The sequence below is a fragment of the Talpa europaea genome (genome assembly GCF_964194135.1).
Source record: "Talpa europaea genome assembly, chromosome: 2".
Lineage (NCBI taxonomy): Eukaryota > Metazoa > Chordata > Mammalia > Eulipotyphla > Talpidae > Talpa > Talpa europaea.
This window is the reverse complement of record NC_140068.1, coordinates 41,494,761-41,515,058: the sequence shown is the minus strand read 5'-3', so window position 1 is coordinate 41,515,058 and position 20,298 is coordinate 41,494,761.

The following is a 20,298-nucleotide window of genomic DNA, read 5'->3' as shown; positions in this document are numbered from 1 at the left end:
CGTTTTGTATCGGGGCTGCCCTGTAACATAAGCACTGCCCACCTTCCCCTTCTTCCCCACACACATACACATACCTACATAGTCACACCTTGCACTCTTTCCTTTAAGCCTCCTTCCAATTCTATTTCATGTTTTGTGGACAACTCAGGTAGAAGGTTGTAGATATTATGCTGCAGAAATGTGGTCTGGCTTTATACAGGTAGATATGGCGGCAGAGGTAGGAAGGAAGGGAGAGGGAAACAACACGAGTATAATATTAATTTTTCTTACGCAACATAACCCTTCAAGCAGACAAACCACACTGATGCCCCCAGGACACCACTCCTCTTACCCAAGGAAGACTGGTGCCCCTTAAGCTTACTCTCATCCATCCCCAACTTCTGAGGACTTCATCTCTTTGAGCATCCTCCATTTCCTCACCCCAAACTCACTCCTACCTTTGCAGTGTGGATCCCTCCTCCTTTTCTTTCCTGAGAAAATCCACTTCTTTTAGTCTGTGCCCTCTTCTCTGCCATTCATAGAACAAAGTGACTGGGTGGTCTCTCACTGGCCATGAAACTTTGGAGTCATTTTTTTAAAAAAGATTTCTTTATTTGTGCATACAAGAACTGGGGTGTAGACCAGAGGTGCGGGAGGTGAGAGGATTCACTAGAGAGAGTAGAAAACAGAACAGGCAGATCTACTGAAATACACTGCTGAGGGGAGCAGCAGGAAAGACATGAGAAGTCTTCTGTGCCAAGTGGGTTGCTCCCTGGCAGGCTCGGGATCGAAATTGTGTTGCAGTGGCTGCTGATAGATTGATAATGTTGTAGAGCAACCCCGATACAAAACGGGGAACTGTTGTAGAGCAACCCCGATACAAAACGGGGTGCCTGACTGTGGGTCCTCACCCACGCGCTTAAAAGGACTTATCAGTGCTCTACTGCAGGCACACGTGAAAGGTTAATAAAAGGTTTATTTACAAGGGAAGGGGAAATGAGGAAATGTACAGCTCTGGGAGAAAAGCGGGAGGCAAAGTTTTAAATGAGTCCTACCCGATCCGCCGATCAGGAATCCCAAAATGGCGCTCTGAGAGCTGGCCGCCAGCCAGGAGCGGTGAAGCCAGGAGGCGAGCGATCGCGAGCCAGAGAGAGAGCCCAAGGCCCACGTGTTTGGTTTTTTATATCCAACCTGGCTGCCCAACTCCACCCTCAGGTCCTGGCCACCCTCCCCTTGGTGGTGATGGGATTTGTCTTCCCCAATGTCCTGATGGTTTTAGTCTGGAGTGGGGGTGGAGTCCACAAAGCCTGTATGGGATTAACTCAGGACATCACTTCCCCCTAACAATAACACTGTCTTTAACACCTGCACCACCATGGAGGCCCTGGAGTCATCTTTGTACCTCTTGGGTCATGGGTGGAAATTCACCACCCCTCTGGGTTCTTCTCAGGCTGCTCAAGTGATCAAAGGAAATATCAACGTAACAACATGCACACAGGGGTGCACCAATGATTATGCAGGTCCAAAAAAAAAAAAAAAGAGATGAGGTGAGGAAACCCAGGGTGTTTCATAGGACAGGGAAGTTGACTTCATCTGCACTTTGCAAGGTAAGACGTGTTTCTCAGATAGAAAGGGCATATTCACTGATAAACCTGTCCCTACACGATACCCGCCCCCCTCCCCCAACTACATTCTTCTAGGTCATTAGAGGGAGCAGTGATTGCTTCTTTGATTAGGAGTAGAGCAAAGGGATTAGGAGAAAGCCAAGAGCTTCTCCTTAGCCTCCAGGGTCTTCCTGATTCTCAGCTCAAAATAATCTGCATGCCTCAATAGGATGTCTTGAGAGACCAACTCTGAGAATTTTGGGATGTACTGATTTGATCACCTTCAATCCTTTAGTGCATATCCCCTCCCCTTCACCAGTCCATCATTTACTGAGAGCCAATTCTCACTGACGCCACCTGACAGCAGCTTTCTAACACTGACCCACCTTCATCCTCACTGTTATGATAGAGCATAAAAGTGGCCGTGGGTGCACTGCCATTGCCAGCATCAACTCTCTGACCATGCCCTCCTTCCTGTCTGTATTAGTTTCCTATTGTTACCCTAATAAATACCACAATCCAACTGTCTTAAAACAACATAAATGTATTCTTCCACAGTTCTGGCAGCTAGAATTCCAAAATCAAGGTGTTGGCAGGATAAGTTCCTGCTAGAGGCCCTTAAGGAATGTCTGTTCTGTACTGCTCTCCTAGCTCTGAGCCTTGCCAGCAATCCTTGGCATATCTGCCTCATAAATGCCTAACTCCAGTCTCTTCACAAGGCATTCTCTTCTGTGTGTTTCTGTGTCTCTGTTTTCTTATAAGGACACCAGCCATTGGGTTGGGAGCCCATCTGTAGGGTCAGGAATGATGCAGGGCAGGTTTTCTATGATCCAGCAGACCAGGTAAAGGAAGAGTCAGAGCCCTCAGTGGCTTTTTGCAGGTCTTTTATTGGGGTTTACCACGTACACAGCAGGCAGAGGTGCAGGGGGGGCCGGGAGGCTGGCAGGCCTCCCAGCCCCCAGCAAGCCTTCACTCTATCTGGGCTCTCCGGCCTTCTCTCTCTCTCTCTCTCGGCTTCTGCTGCTTCTTTCTTGGCTTCTCTCTCGGCTTCTACTGGCGTCCTCATGACGCCGCCCTTAAAAGCCCAGTCTCAGCCCAGGTGAATCCCATCTACATATGCCCACACCCCGGTGCCCACCATCAGGCATGCATTCAGGACCGCAAGGATCCATCATCTATCCTTGTTAGGGGGAAAGGATGTCCTGAGCTAATCCCATACAGGCTTTGTGGACTCCACCCCCACTCCAGACTAAAGCCATCAGGACATTGGGAAAGACAAATCCCATCACCACCAAGGGGAGGGTGGCTGGGACCTGAGGGTGGAGTTGGGCAGCCAGGTTGGATATAAAAACCAAACACGTGGGCCTTGGGCGCTCTGGCTCGCGATCGCTCGCCTCCTGGCTTCACCGCTCCTGGCTGGCGGCCAGCTCTCAGAGCGCCATTTTGGGATTCCTGATCGGCGGATCGGGTAGGACTCATTTAAAACTTTGCCTCCCGCTTTTCTCCCAGAGCTGTACATTTCCTCATTTCCCCTTCCCTTGTAAATAAACCTTTTATTAACCTTTCACGTGTGCCTGCAGTAGAGCATTGATAAGTCCTTTTAAGCGCGTGGGTGAGGACCCACAGTCAGGCACCCCGTTTTGTATCGGGGTTGCTCTACAACATCCTGATTGCGGGAGGGCAGAAAAGCCTGACATTTTTAACTTACCCTACACCATCCTAATGCAGAATGACTTCATGTCATAATAAATGCTTATGTAGCAACAAATTACATCTGTGAAGACCCAAGTCCCAAATAATCACATTTTGAGGTTCCGGAAAGACACTATTCAATCCAGTACCCAATTTTTCCAGCTATCAGAATCTCAGTCCTCCCATATATCCTCTCCCCTAATGGGAGCCTCCAATCTCGCTGTATCCATATTTTGTTCTAGTGTCAGTCTTCTGTTGACCTCTTGCTTTTCTATCCAGCCTTGACAACACAGCCGATGACCTGAGCCATATTGCCTCTTCCCTGACTTTCTGTTGCTCATTCTATAGTCTACCTCCCTGCATATGAATATTCAGGCTTCTGTCACTTGCTAAAGAAACCACATACCCATGAGGGCTGCTTTGAAATCTGCCTCCAACCACAGCCAGCTGTCTCCCTGCCAATTCAATAGTCTTCAATGACTCTTGCAAAGCTTCACCTCTCTCCTCCATAAGTGTCACCTGAGCAATCCTCCATCAAGAAAATTAAGCTGTACAGCTTCAAGGACCTGGACAACTGTTCTCCCTCTATTTTACTTATATTCACAAGTAACTTCATTTTTCTTTCCCCTACAGTCTCAGATATTGTTGGGAATGAAAAGTAGAAAGAGGATTTATGTGATACAAAAAAGCACCTAGGGCCTCCCTGGTGGTGCAGTGGTTCAAGACAGCACTATCAAGCTACTGCCAGCCACTACAGCATGAGTTCAATCCCCCATAGGCCAGGGAGCAGCAATGTATTTCAGTACATCTGTCTGTTGTGCTCCCCACTCTGTCTCTGGTGAATCCTCTCACCTTCTGCACCTTTGGCTTACACCCCAGTTCTTGTATGCATAAATAAATAAATCTTAGGGAGAAAAAATTACCTAACGGTGCTTCTTGACTATTCTAGAGACTGGGAATTTCATGTTTTTAACCTTCCTTTTCTTGTAACCACGTGACCTGAGGTGATTTGATATCTCTGGGGTTGAGTAAAGGAGCACAACAATACCATCAGAATTTTCATCAGCTTATTTGTGAATTGGACTCTATTCTGAAGTTGTTAAAGAAAATAGCTGGAATTAGAATTACACATCAGGGTTTCTTGGTTGTAAATTCCTTCAAGCCCATAGATGAAAGCAGAAAAAAAAAATTGAGCAAACATTTTCTTTTCTGGGTAAGAATGTGCTCATCTCAAATGGGAACCACTGGTTAAATTATAACCTTACGCTGGTGCTTACGTCAGCTTCTGTTTCTCCTGTTGACCTTCAGGAAAGTACAATGCTGATTTAGTATCTAATTTGGAAGTTAGCTGGCTTGTCAAGTTTTGAGACTTACTAGTTTTGAGAGAATTACAATAATTGTGCCAAATTTACTTCTCAATTTTTTACTTCATAAAGTGATCATTAGTAGATATAAATATAATAAATAGGAAGAACTTTAAAGCCCATATCACTCTTACTTTGTGCCAGGTCAGGGAAGAAATTCCAGAGTGAAATCTGGCCAGAAACTGTAGTACTGAGAAGTCCAATATTTCCAAAAATCCAGAACAAGTCAGAAAGGAGTCAAAATTTAATTTTAAAATCATATGTACTTTATGGCACAATTATTTCTCTATATCAGGTGGTGTAGACATGCACTATTATTCTGGAAATTGAATAAGCATGGCTAAGTTTCCCCTTGGAGGTTACTTTGAGAGCAAATTCATCATTAGTGGTAGAGATCAACTTCCCATTAAAATATTTTGATATATTTCATTATGACAAATAAATTTTTTTTAAAAAAAATTGAAAATGTTGGTAAACAAAAAGAGGAAAACACATTCAAAAATCCAAATTTCAAAATTGTGCTCTTTATAGCAGGAAAAATGTTCAGAAGCTAAGATCAAAACCTTTGCTTTCATAATCCTCTACTAGAGGAAGCACTGCATCTAGAAGAGTGGCAGGGGAGTCTGACATTCATTTCATACATTATAAATACAAATTTACTCCCTGCACTAGGAAAATGCACAGCAAGTATGGAACTGGAAGGGATTATGCTCACTGAAAAAAGTCAGAAGGGAAAGAAAAACATTGGATGATTTCACTTATAGGAGGAATACAGGGAAACCAAACAAACTGTCAAAAAAATAAGACAAAACTTGCAGGCAAATTATAGCTCTGAGGCATATAGCAGGGGAGGGGGAGTGAATGGAATCAAAACAGGGGAGGGAAGAGCACAAGGAACTGTGGTGATTGGTGATGTGGTGGTGGCAGATATGCGGGACTATATCTGAGGGGAGAAATCAAATACTGCACAAAAATGAACAACAATGTAAGAAAATAAAAAGGTTTTATTTATTTTTTTGTTTATTTATGCATACAAGAACTGGGGTGTAGGGTAGAGGAGTGGGGGGGAGGTGAGAGGATTCACCAGAGACAGAATAGGGAGCAGAACAGGCAGATCGACTGAAATACACTGCTGAGGGGAGCAGTAGCCGAGACAGGAGAGGTCTGCTGCACCATGTGGGTTAGCTCCCTGGCCTGGGATTGGACTCATGCAGCAGTGGCTGACTATAGCTTGATACTACTGAGACTTAACCCTTTCCGCCACCAGGAAGAGCCAGAAAGTAAAAAGTTTAATTAAAAAAAAGTAATGGGGGGCCTCCTGGTGGCCTAGGGGTTAAGTCTCAGCACTGTCACAGAAATGGCCCACTGTGCTGGCCTGAGTTGCCTGAGTTCGATCCCTGTCCAGGGAGCTAACCCACATATAGCGCAGCAGACCTCTCCAGTCTCACCCGCTATTCCCCTCAGCAGTGTGTTTCAGTAGATTCACCTGTTCTGCTCCCCACTCTGTCTCTGGTGAATCCTCTCAACCCCTGCATCTCTGGCCTACACTCCAGTTCTCCTATGCAAAAATAAAATCTTCAAAAAAACATAAGTAATGGTTTAATTTGGAATATGTGTCTTTAGAATTATAGTATTGGGTGTATAAAAAATACAAAGGAAAATGAAAATTTTGGGGGAAAAGCCCTGTTCTTGAGCCTTGATCTTCATATCTTTCCTCATAGTATGTTATATATTATGTTTTGTATGGTATTACTTGAGGTCAGAGAGCTTGAGTTCCTTATTTCCTGTGCTTGGTCTTTATCAATGTTTATTGAATTATTTGCTGACAGATAATGTTGGAGTGTTCCACTTAATCTATTAGGTATAGTAGTCTTTATTATACTCAAGAACGAAGCTTGCTAGGAATCAGCCTGGCGCTATGTTTTGTTCCTAGTAGGTACTCAGCGAATGCTTGTTGACTAAGCAAATATATGTATTTAAATCATATCTTGAAATATTTGAGAAGGCTAGTCTAGAATATTGTACTCGCACTGAGTGCATAGGTCTTTTCTTAAACTTCAGAACAGTCTTCTTTTTTTTCTATATTTTTCTCCTTTAATTTTTTTCTTACATTGTTCATTTTTGTACAATATTTAATTTCTCCGGTATAGTCCCTATAACTCTCCCATCACCACATCACCCATGAACCGTCACTATAGTCCCTGTGCTCTCCCCATCCCTGTTTTAACTCCTTTTACTCTCCCTCCCCTATTGTATGCTTCAGATCTATAGTTTGCCTGCAAGTTTTGTCTTTTTCCTGACCCTTTGTTCAGTTTCCCTATATTCTTCCTATAAGTGAAACCATCTGATATTTTCCTTTTTCCTCTGACTTCTTTTCTTTTATTTTTTTAAGATTATTTTTATTTATTTATGCATACAAGAACTGGGAAGTAGGCTAGAAGTGGTGGGATGAGAGGATTCACTAGAGACAGACTGGGGAGCAGAACAGGCGAATCTACTGAAATACACTGCTGAGGGGAGCAGCCCAGAGACAGGAGAGGTCTGCTGCACCATGTGGGTCAGCTCCCTGGCTGCAGATGAACTCATGCCACAGTGGCTGGCAGTAGCTTGATAGCGCTGAGCCTTTAACCGCTGTGCTACCAGGGAGGCCCTCTTGATTTATTTCACTGAGCATAATCCCTTTCCTGCTCCATCCATGTTGCTGCAAATGGCAGGTGTTTATCTTTTTTGATCGATGAGTAATATTCCATTGCAGTACACTTGACTTCTTAGAAGACTTGATTTACATGCTGAAGTGAAGGTTTATAGAAGTACAGAGACTAGGTGACATGCTTCATAATATGCCCAAAGGTTTGTCTGGAAGCCTGAACCATTTGTCTACCAAGAGAAAAATTTGCTTTGTAATGACAGTGAATGAACTGTTAAATTTTAGGAAAGATTTATGGCCTTTATCATAAGGAAGGAAGTGTAGACTAAGAGAGCTGATTCATCAATTCCCCATCACAGAAATATAGAATTCACATAAGTACACCTGCCATATTTTGGGAGAAATCCACTTTGTGGTAACCAGGTAAATCATATTCTTTGCCATTCTTGATTCTGTCTTATGACTAAGCATCCTGAGAGCTCAGTCCTCTCTCCTGATGGTGCTTCCTTGTTTCCTGACTGAATTCCTGGAATTCTATTTGGAGTCTGATCTGATTTTCCATAGGTCTTCTGTGTGTTCACATCATATATGTCATTGGTTTGTTCTCTAAGTATATGTGGAAACACCTACCAAGTGCCAGGCAGGAGCTGTGTTGTGTTTTGACAGAAAGAAATCTGTAAGAACACAATAACTTCTCCAGCATTAACTGGTATCATGCTCTAATCTGACATTTGAGGGCTTTTATTTCTGTTCTTGACTCAGTATCTCAAGTTCTATATCTTGCTTTTAAGTCTTATTGCTTGAGGTTGAGTGGGGAGGTTGGTGGGAAGGAAAAAGTGGTTCGAGAAATACCATGCAACTCTGGGGAAAAACAGATCAAACTCCTCAGAATTTGCACATTCTTATTCTAATAAGGGAGTAATAATAGCCTCCCAATCAAGCATTTTTCATGGCCAGTTGTTAACTTGGCTGTCTTCTCTAATCATTTCCTTATCCTTTATATTGCCACAGCTTTCTACCTCATGTTCACAACAAGATACTTGATTTTGTGTCTGTATTTGTTGTCCTGACTCCTTGGAAAAACTAGGGACAGGCAATGACTCCTTCTATTTTATTCTGTTTATAAGATAATGCCCATCTCATTGGGGGTTTACTGATAGAAAAATACACACCCATTAAAGGGACTCATTTAGGCTAGGCAAAGGGGAATAGAACAATGAGACCGGATCCTGCTGTGGCAAGAGGCCAGAGCTATTTGCCTGGGGTCCAATCGGTGCTGCTTTGTTTATCTGAAGTCCATCATACCTAGTTCTGGGGAATGGGTTCTTACAACCTTGGCTCCAGCTATTTCCAAATAGCTGCTGAATTGACCCAACCAGCCCTTGATCAACTAGTGGTAGCTATGGACCATTTCTCTGCAAAATTCTGCATGCAGTCCATCTCTTCTCATGGAAAGGAATGATCCTTTGTCTTAATTTCCCGAGGCCACTCATATTGGGTGCTCTTCTCAAGGGTTGGCTGGCTAATCCAAGGAAAAATTCCCACAAATCTGAGAGGGGAAAAAAGACATCTAGATCCCCCCCAATTTGGTGCACACTAAGGGGGCCACTGGTATATTAGACCTTTAGGAAAAGAACTCTCAGAGGCCACAAACTGGGGCCACTGCAGTGGGGGCAGTCCAGGGCAGATGGGAGGAAGAGAAGGCCCATCTAACCCTGTTCTGATTGAGTGATAGAAATAGGAAATACCACATTTCTACACATGATGATAGAAGTAATAGGAGATTCTGAAGGAAGGCAATAGTGAGCATAAGGAGGACAGGTGTCTTGTTACTGTTTTACCAAAAATGTAGGTATGTACTGGGATTAGTCAAAAGAGTCATTTCCTTTTTCCTAGCCTTGTTTTCTTCTTTTGTAATATGGGAGCACTGGACAAGATCAGTGTTTTTCAAATATCAAATCAAGGTTCATTAGTAGGTTATGAAATCAATTTAGAGTTTTAGCCCAGAGTTTTTTTAAAAATGAAATAAAATAGATCAGAATGTGCCCTTGTAATTAGTAACAGTGAAACTTGTTTTGTTAAACTTTTGTTACTCTGTGTGTGTGTGTGTGTGCGCGTGCGCACGCATGTGTATGTGAGAGTGTATTGGGTTATGATATTAAATTGTCTTTCTAACTGTGGATCACAGTAAAAAATGTTTTTAAAGCACAAAAATTTATAATTCCTGAGGCTTCTTTTGCCTGGTGTTTCAGATTTCCATGATTCTGCAGAAGGTCTTCCTCAAGCCTTAACCTCCATGGTAATCTAGGAGAACAAGTTTCCAGAGACATTTTGTCTGAAGATTATTCAATCTTCCTTAACATAGTTTAGGCGCCCTAATAGCCTTTTGATAGTAATAGGTTTTGCCACACACACTTTCCCTCTGGGAAAATAAGGTACTGTGCAACCCGTAATAATGTTCAAGTTGGTCTGAAATTATATGAAATTACATTAAAAAACTATATTCCAGGTTCTCATTAGTTTTATGGTGGATTTTCTTTGACTGAATCACTCCCTAGAGGCCTAATGGCCCTGGTGAGGGGAAATAATTGGATTTTGGAACACAAAGAGCTGAAGATCAGATTCTGGATCCACGTCACACCCAACAGGGTACAGGTGCCCAGAGTCGAGCCTGAGCAGTGTTCAGGCCATGCTGTCCTACAGGAAGATCACAGGCCAGGGTTCAAGAAGACTGATGGACCTATCAACAGTATAAAAATTGGTGCACAATGTTTGGCTTCTCAAACACTTTAATAAAAACAAAATATTTGCAGGCAAGTAATTGCGTTATAAATTGTTGCATTACAAAAAAGAAATGTTGAAGTTATTTTCAACTCAAATGTAAAATAGGTAAATATGTACACACACTTTAAACTTATTCATTTAACAAGTAGAACTAAGATCTAACAGAAGCTGTTAAATTAGTTTTTTATTAGGCTTGCGTTAATTATCTTAATGAAGTAGAGCATACTTTACTCCTAAAGTTAGACCAAAGTAAAACTAATTATAATTGGAGTACTAGATTTAAGCTGCTCCAGATTTCTAAAAAAATACAATATATGGCCCCCCTGGTGGTACAGGGGTTAAAAATCTCAGAGCTATCAAGCAATCGCCAACCACTGCAGCATAAGTTCCATCCCAGCCAAAAATATGACCCACATGGTGCTGCAGACCTCTCCTGTCTCCTGGGCTGCTCCCTACAGCAGTGTATTTCAGTATATCTGCTTGTTCTTCTCCCTACTCCCTCTCATCCCCTTCATCTCTGGCGTATACCCCAGTTCTTATATGCATAAATAAATAAAAATAAATCTTTAAAAAATAGAATATAAAGGTGGGATCAAATAACTATATAAAAACTTAATTGCTTTTTTTTTTTACCATGTAATCAATACAAGTTAGATGTTCTCATTGAAAAAGAAATTCATCCACAAAACAATAGCAGCAACAACATGAAAATGAAATGTCTGAGAAACCATCCTAGTAAGAAAAGTATGAGTCTTATATGGGGAGGTATTATTAAACATCAACAAGAAAAAAACCAATTTCATTCTGCAAAAATGTGGAGGGTGGCTTCTAAGAGAAAATTTATGGGGGCAGTGGCCCAAAATGGATAAAGTGGCCAAAATTTACGCATTTCTAATTATAAAATAAGCCATAGGGATGTGACATAGAGCATGGAACTATAAGCAGTAATACTATACTGCATATTTGAAAGTTGCTGAGAGCAAATCTTAAAAGTTCATAACAAGAAGTTCTCATGAAGAAAAATTATGTAATTATATATGGTGATGGATGTCAATTAGACATAGATTTTACAAAATATAATATTGAATCATATTGTACACCTAGAACAAATATACTATAAACAAATTATTGTCAATAATAATATATCTGGACCTCCCTGGTGGTGCAAGTGACTGAGTCTTAGCACCATGACGCTATTGGCAGCCACTGCAGCATGAATTTCAATCCTGGCCAGGGAGCTGACCCACAGGGTGCAGCAGACCTCTCCTGCCTTGCCTGCTCCTTCCCTCAGCAGTGTATCTCAGTAGATTCCCCTGTTCTGCTTCCCTCTCTGTCTCTGGTGAATCCTTTCACCACCCTCCTCTGCACCTCTGGCCTACACCCCAGTTCTTGTATGCATAAATAAATAAATCCTAAAAAAAAAAATACACCCACATATATACATCAATTATATCACAATAAAAACCATCTAATAAAAAGGAGTCAATTTGTAAGAAAGGAAGTACAGATGCTCAATAAATATGATCTTTCTCACATAAACAAAGATTTGAAAAATTAATGAGATTTCATTTTTTTTTTTGAGATATCTTTTTTTTTTTATAGAGGCATGTTTTTATTTATTTATTTATTTGTTTGTTTGTTTGTTTATACATGCACTGGGTACAGTCAGAAGTGCGGGAGGGTGAGAGAATTCACCAGAGCCAGAGCGGGGAGCAGAGCAGGCAGAAGGACCTAAGTACACTGCTGAGGGGAGCAGCGGGCGGCAGGAGAGGTCTGCGCGCCATGTGGGACCCTCCTCCCATGGCCAGGGAGCAGCCGGGGATTGAACCGGCGCCGCAGAGGCTGCGGGCAGCTTGCAACCCAGCGCTCAACCGCTGTGCCATCGGGGAGGCCCGAGATTTCATTTTAATTCTAAATTGGCAGGATTTAAAAACAGTCACACAACTTTTTATTTTGCTTAGAGATGTGTCATAATTTTTCCCTTTCTGGCAAATAAAAATGATGGTGGAAAACCTGAAATACTTATAAATGCAATGATAACAAGATGATTAAATGAATTATGGCCCTTCCTTACCGTTGAATGCTTTATTATTACTTTTTTTATTTTAGTAGATGCAATATTTTTTAAGATTTATTTATTTATGCATACAAGAACTGTGATACTGACTAGAGGGTGGAGGGTAAGAGGATTCACTAGAGACAGAGTGGGGAACAGAACAGGCAGATCTACTGAAATACACTGCTGAGGGGAGAAGTGGGCGAGCCAGGAGAGGTCTGCTGCGCCATGTGGGTTAGTTCCCTGGGCAGGTATCAAACTCGTGCTTCAGTGGCTGCGGAATAGCTTCATAGGTTGTGTCTTTTTTTTTTTCAGTTTAAACAAAATCCCTATGGAAGTTATGCAAAAACAGACTCTGAGATAAGTAGTAAAAGATTACTACCACTATTTTTATGCTGTGTTGGTATCAAGGGGAGAGAAAATGCAAACACAAGTTAGCTTTGTTGGGAAAAAAAATTACAAACTTGCTGCAGATCCTGGTCACCAAAACAAGAAAACTTTGTGGATTTAGGACAAAATGCAAAAAAAAAACATGAGTATTATGTCAAGGAAAACTTAGTAAACATGAGGTGTATTTCCAAGTCTATTCAGTCCTTAGTAGAAAAGTTTTACTCTCAACAGTTCCATCAATAGGAATCTGTTGAGACCTTTTCTCCCTATATTTTCAGAAACAATTCCTGTAGATATTAAACAATTGAAGTATACAATATTACAAGGTGACAATCATCATTGACAATTTACATCCATATCAGGTCAAGGTGTTATTACCCGATTTCCCAAGTCACAATGCTTCCCTTCTAGTTTTACTCTACTAGGTGAGCCAAATAGAACAAATTCATCTAATGCCTTTCCCAGGAGGAAAGGGAGAAACTATGTGGAGTGTCTCAGGAGCTCTACTGAGGTTCCACAAAATTTCCTTGCATCAGCCAAATGACAGGCTACCAAATTTGTACTTGAATTTAGATTTCTGGGAAGCTTTGCCATAAATATCAGAAAAATAACAGAAGCAACAATGTTCAATCTCTATGAAGGCACCGGCTTAGTTCAGTAGCACAATGTTGACAATGAAACCATAACCTTTAGTTTTTCTCAGAACTGGAGACTCTTTTTTTTTTTTTTTTTTATGTCTATGGGCACCATGTATACCAATTTGTCAATCACTGGAGGTCAAGACAAGGACACAAGGAAAGGACATACAGACATACAACATATAGACACAAAGAGCTCTTTAGTTACCATTTATCACGCGTGGGATATCTCATGCAACTGCAGTTTCACTCATTGGCCAAAGTAACAAAAAGAAAGCAGAGAAAAAAATCTCAAAGTTAAAAACAAAAGTTAAAAAGAAATACCAAAATCAAGATTGAACGCCTTTCTGTGTAAAAAAAAAAAATAGTGACAGCATATGCATGATCCTAGATGCTATTTCACGTCTCCTAAACTTTGAAAAGAAGAAGATTGGTTAGAGCATGTTAGTTTTCTCAGGGTTTCTTCAGGAAAAAAAATGAGTCCTTGGGTATCCTGTAACAATAACTGGAAAAGAAGTCAGTAACATTCAAGTTTTTGTCTGTTTCTTAAACAAATACCTCAAGTCCTCAATGGGTTCACAAGACCAATGGGACTTCGTCTCTGGGTCAGTTCCTCCTGGGGCTTCTCTAGATCTAGTGAAGCCCCCGGGCACCCCTATTCTGCATCTGAACTTTCTCCATGAACTATCATCTGTCTCCTCTCCTCTGCACTTGGTTCTAGATTCCTTCTACTCTGTCTGTATTCCCTCCTATCTTCACCTGAGGCCCTACCCTGTGCTGTCATTTGTCTCCTGTCCTCTGTACTGGGCTCTCTATTCCTTCTCTGTCTGTATTCCCTGTCATCATCTGAGCCTCCACTCTGTGCTAACATTTGTCTTCTTTCCTCTCTCCTTGGTTCCTGGTTCTGTGTGCTCCTTCTGTATTCCCTCCTGTAACCCCTACGTGAATCATCATGTCTTGGGGTTCTCTGTCTTCTATCCTGCCTTCTATAATTATTGCGTCTGCCGCTTCCCTGTAACCTGGGACAACTGTGCTTCCAATGTCCCTCTTCCCTACAGAAAGCACACTGATTTCTTCCTAGGGGTTCACGTCTCTGTCCATTATTGTTTCCCTGAAACCCTGTTCTGTGTTCTCTTTGTAAAAAAACAGTCGCAGGTTTCGGTCTCCTGTCCTCTCTATTATTATAAACCCTGAATGCCAGGTCCACTACCTGGGATGGACTCATCTCAGTGACGCCGTCCACCTTAGCTAACTTTTTCTTTATGTCTGGGACACTATGGGTAATGAAAGCCATAGTGATCAGACGAGCATTTTCTGGGGCATCTGGGTTTATATCTGTGTGGTTAGTGTAAGTTTGAATAATCCTCTCAAGGAACTCTGACGGATCCTCATTAGCTCCTTGCTCGAGTTGCAATAGTTTGTTAAAGTTTTTTTGTTTGGGGATCCCCTGCTGCAGTCCTACCAATAAGCATTTTTTATACAGATCCAACATCGCCTTTCCTCCATTGTTAGGGTCCCATCCAGGATCTCTCTCTGGGACAACAACCTCCGGCTCTGGGGACTGCCTATCCTGTTGGTGGAGACGGTCAGCCTCCTCCCTGGCTTTCCTGAATACCATCCTCTGCTCATCCAGTGTTAATAAAGTATGCAGCATGGACTGTATATCTGCCCAGTTAGGGCGGTGGGAGACAAAGATAGAGGCAAACAAGTTCTCCATCCTCTTGGGAGCCTGCCGGTACGAGGGAACAGAGCTCCTCCAATTTAGGAGGTCCGCAGTACTGAACGGATGGTGCGACCAAAAGTACCCAGCAGGTCTCCTATGTTCATTTAAGCCACCCATTGGCATCTGGCGAAGGGGAAACTGCCCTGCCTCAGGTTGATCCTTCCTGCCAAAATGGGTGCCGAGTCTAGTGTGGGGAGGAGACGCCATTTTAGTGTCCTCCCCAAGAGGGCAGTGGAGGCTGTGCAGCCTCAGGGGTCTGCATGGGAGGGGCCTTGTCACGTGGAAGAGGATTTTGTCCTGATGTATTTAAAGTATTTAAAATATGATGCTCCTCCTCTTCTGCTCGCTGGCTGTCCTCATGGAAAGGGGAAGGTCTATCCTTTCTCTGCACCATTAGCCTAGCCTTCGCCTACGCCATATCTAATTTATGGAGGGCGGCCTGCATCTGGTCCTGCATACCTTTAAAAGCTGACTCAAAAGTCCGATTTTGTTGTTGCACTTGAGACAGCATGCTTTGATAAGCTGACTCAAAAACGTTACGATTTTCATCCCTTATACTCTTAATCGTTAAATCAAAAGCCTGATTTTGTTGTTGTATGGCCACGTTAAAAGCCTGAATTTGTTGTTGCATGGCTATGTTAAGAGCCTGAATGTGTTGTTGCACATTCTCAGTATGTGAAGTAGAACTTCTACCTCTCACAGAAACAAGAATGTAGCAAATTGCGCTTACACATATTACCAAAAAACCACCCAGAAGCACAGTCTGTAAAGGGATGGCTTGTAAACCACCCATGTATGTATACAATAGTAAAATCACGTGCCATACACCAGGCTTCATCAAATTATTTATATTAATGAAACTGGTGGTGATATTTAATGGAAGAAGACTACTCAAATTCAAGGCCGGAAGGAAACTGAAAGAACTCAGGCTAGGGATGAAACTGTATAGGCTCATGGTTGAGGCCATATTTGAGTCAAAACGCACCCACAAGGGCTGTACGCACAGGTAAAAAACAGACTTTTCAGGACTAGAGACAAATATTATACTGCTAGTCCTGCAGAACTAGTGCGCTTATGGTGACCAACGCAAGGAATGTTGCTTTGGGCTGGTCAACCGTGGGTGTAACTTGGAAACCACGCTGGGCGCCAAACTGTTGTAGAGCAACCCCGATACAAAACGGGGTGCCTGACTGTGGGTCCTGGGTCCTTACCCGCGCGCTTAAAAGGACTTATCAATGCTCTACTGCAGGCACACGTGAAAGGTTAATAAAAGGTTTATTTACAAGGGAAGGGGAAATGAGGAAATGTACAGCTCTGGGAGAAAAAGTGGGAGACAAAGTTTTAAATGAGTCCTACCCGATCCGCCGGATCAGGAATCCCAAAACGGCGCTCTCCGAGTTGGCCGCCAGCCAGGAGCGGTGAAGCCGGGAGGCGAGCGATCGCGAGCCAGAGAGAGAGCAAGGCCCACGTGTTTGGTTTTTATATCTAATCTGGCTGCCCAACTCCATCCTCAGGTCCCAGCCACCCTCCCTTGGTGGTGATGGGATTTGTCTTTCCCAGAGTCTTGATGGCTTTAGTCTGGAGTGGGGGTGGGGTCCACAAAGCCTGCATGGGATTAACTCAGGACATCATTTCCCCCTAACAGTGTGAGAAGAATCATTTTCTTGTCTTTTTTTTTTTTTTAAGATTTATTTATTTATTTATCTATTTATCTATCTATTTATTTATTTATTTATACAAGCACTGGGTACAGTCAGAAGCACAGGAGGGTGAGAAAATTCACCAGAGCCAGAGCGCGGAACAGAATAGTCAGACTGACGAATGACGAAGCACACTGCAGGAGAGGTCTGCGTGCCATGTGGGACCCTTGCCCGGTGCCCGGGGATCAAACTGGCGCTGCAGAGGCTGTGGGTAGCTTTGCAACCCAGTGCTTAACTGCTGAGCCACCGGAGGGGCCCCATAGGTTGTGTCTTAACCCCTTGCACCACCGGGGAGGCCCAGTAGATGCAATATTTTTCATAGTTTTAAAAAATTAGAATTCCTTATAGCCACTAAACATCATAGGTCCAAATTATCATATTAAATATATATTTTAATAGCATAGAAAATTATTTATGATATGATGAGTTAAGTGACAAAAATGCAAGATACAAAATTGTGCTTTACTATGTATATTAGTTTTCTAGGACTGCCATACAAAAAATATCACAGACTGGATGGTAAAAACAACAGAAATTAATTTTCTTGATGTTCTAGAGGCTAGAAGTGTAAAATCAAGGTGTTGGCAGGTTTCTTCTGAATACATGTCTTGGACTTTCCTCTTTCAGTGCATCCTAATCTCTTTTTATAAATATACTGGTTATATTAAATTAGGGTCCACTCTAATGGCTATTCTTAATTACTGCTTACTAGGTCCTATCTTCAAATGCAGTTGCCTTTTAAGGTGCTAGGGATTAGGACTTCAGCATATGATTGGGGGTGGGGGGGGTGCTTGGAAGACACAATTCAGTCCATAGGACTATGATTCTGCTATTGTTTTAAAATGCACAGAAAAGGCCTCTCTGGTGGCACAGGAGAGGTCTGTGCGCCATGTGGACCCTCTCCTGGCGGCCGGGGATTGAACCTGCGCTGCAGAGGCTGCGGGCAGCTTTGCAACACAGCGCTCAACTGCTGCACCACTGGGGAGGCCCATTTTGTGAGTCTTTAAATTATTTGTGAATTCTGTTCCATTTGATTGAACACATTATTTGTTGAGCACCTACACTGTGCTAGGTGCTGTGCTCCAAAACTTCACTCAAGACCATCTGACTTGTCTGAAAATTTTCACTCTAGTTAAGGCAACTGAAACTGTTGTAGAGCAACTCCGATACAAAATGGGGTGCCTGACTGTGGGTCCTCAACTGTGTGCTTAAAAGGACTTATCAATGCTCTACTGCAGGCACACGCAAAAGGTTAATAAAAGGTTTATTTACAAGGGAAAGGGAAATGAGGAAATGTACAGCTCAGGGAGAAAAGTGGGAGACAAAATTTTAAATAAGTCCTACCCAATCCGCCCATCAGGAATCCCAAAAGGGGCTCTGAGAGCTGGCCACGAGCCAGGAGCCCTGAAGCCAGGAGGCGAGCGATAGCGAGCCCCCCAAGGCCCACGTGTTTGGTTTTTATACCCAACCTGGCTGCTTAACTCCACCCTCAGGTCCCAGGCACCTTCCCTTTGGTGGTGATGGGATTTGTCTTTCCCAATGTCTTGATGGCTTTAGTCTGGAGTGGGGGTGGAGTCCACAAAGCCTGTATGGGATTAGCTCAGGACATCATTTCTGCCTAACAAAACCTCTCTGTTGACTGTGAAAACTACTATAAATAAAATATGGAGGCTTAGAGAAAAACTGATAAAAGACTTCACAGAGGTGACTTTCTTTCAAAGTTGAGTCCTGAAGATAGAGTAAGATTTCACCATTCAGAGAAGGAAACAGCATGAAATTTCAAAGGTGGGTCTTCAGGGAGGCGAGGAAGTGTCTACACCCATTCCTGAAACAGGAGCAGCCCTTAGGGAAGAGGGATTTGGTTAAGGGTGGGATGGAAGATAAACTGCTGGAGGTAATGTTTGTTGGTAGTGAGACTAGGGAGGAGATCTTCACCATGGTTCCTGAGCAATGATAAGGAATCTTTAGGATGTGAGCAGCTAGATGGAAATTGGTGGTAGTAAGATTTGGAACTAGAGTTGGCAGAATTGTTTTATAGGGAGGTAGGGAAAAGAGCTCCAGGGTGGAGACCCAGCTTATTAGCTGCAACTTGGGAGGTTAGAGACAGTTCCAGGGAAGGGCAGCTTGATGGGATTTCTGAAACAGGCATAAAGGTAGTCAGAGAGTTAATTCAGTCTCATTTCCAAAGTGTAGATTTTTGGATCAAATTCCTAATGTATCATTGACACTGAAGAAACAGTGTGTGTTTTTTAACCAAAACATTCACAACAAGGTTGTATGTGTGTTTGCTTGCATTTTATTTTGCCATAGCTGTTTAGTAGTACTCCAACTTATTACTAAATTATCAGTTAACGTATTATTCCTTTTTTAGATTTGGAGAATAAAGTCACAGAAAGATTATGTTTTAGAATTTGTCCTATAGCCACAAAGGCAATACAAAGCTACTGTCACTCCATTTAAAACATGAATCAAAATGATAACAAACGAGGTATCATGCTCTGGATTATAGAGAGCATCTGGAAATTCGTGATCACATATTTTAGCACTTTAGTATTTAGTGTGTTCAGTTGAACTCAAATGTTTAATGAGCATTTATATGGAATAGAGAAAAAATCTCGTAGAGTAGAAAAGAGTTAACATTTAGCTAAAAAAGCGAGACTAATTAGGAAACTGGCATTTTCCAATAGAGCAAGGAGTCAAGTAAGGATATTTTATTTAATAAATAATAAGTTTAGTATAAACTACAGATGAAAGGGCCTATATAAATGTAAAGTTACTGTTGGCATTTAGACTTAAGAACAATTACATCTTTTTATATTTTATAAATCCTTTAATCTCATGATTTCAAAGTGTTTAGTAAATAGGAACTCATTAAGGAGCATTCCATCACTATGAGATAGTTTTTACAGTCAGCAGAGTGCTTTTCAGTCTCTAACTGGAGTGATCTGTTTCATAGTTTTAGATGGGAAAGAGGAGGTAAGAGATTCATCCAACAGCATAGTGTAAGTTAGTAGTTGGTAAAGTTAAAGACACAGAATAATGTCTTTTGACATTCAAAACTTTGCTTTGGTCAGTAGCTTTTTAAATTACGAGTAAATACTTGCTTTTATAAAACATTCAAACAAGTTTTCCCTTTGATATTAGCAAAAGAAAATTTCCAAATACAAACTTGCCTGACTTAATAATGTATAAACCTAGAAATTCAATCCAGAATATCTTTTTCATGAAACATAGAAACCTAAAGTAATACTTTAATTTTAATGTTCTAAGGCACTTTATACTTTACAAAGTGCTTGCATTTTATTATTTCATTTCACATCATGGATGCTTTCATCAACTTAGAAATTTGAGAAAAGCAAGAGAAGCAATGGAGATGAAAGCAACGTCAATTCTTAAAGTAATTGAACTGGAACTTCAGGGTTTTTTTAAGATTTATTTTTATTGTTATTTATTTATTTTCGAGGTCCATGCATTCATTTATTTCTCATTGCAGCAACAAGATCAATAGGCATATTTCCATGTTAAAAGAGTTACAGATGGTAGTAAGCCCAGGAACCCTGAACATATGACAAGGCAAATAAAACAAATACTTTTCATAGTGTAAACATCAGACTTTAGATGATCTGAGTAAAGTCACTCCAGACCCCAAATACCAGAACTGATGTGCAAAATCAACTTATCAAGTATTTTCAAACCTAAAAATAAAACCTTTAAGTACAAA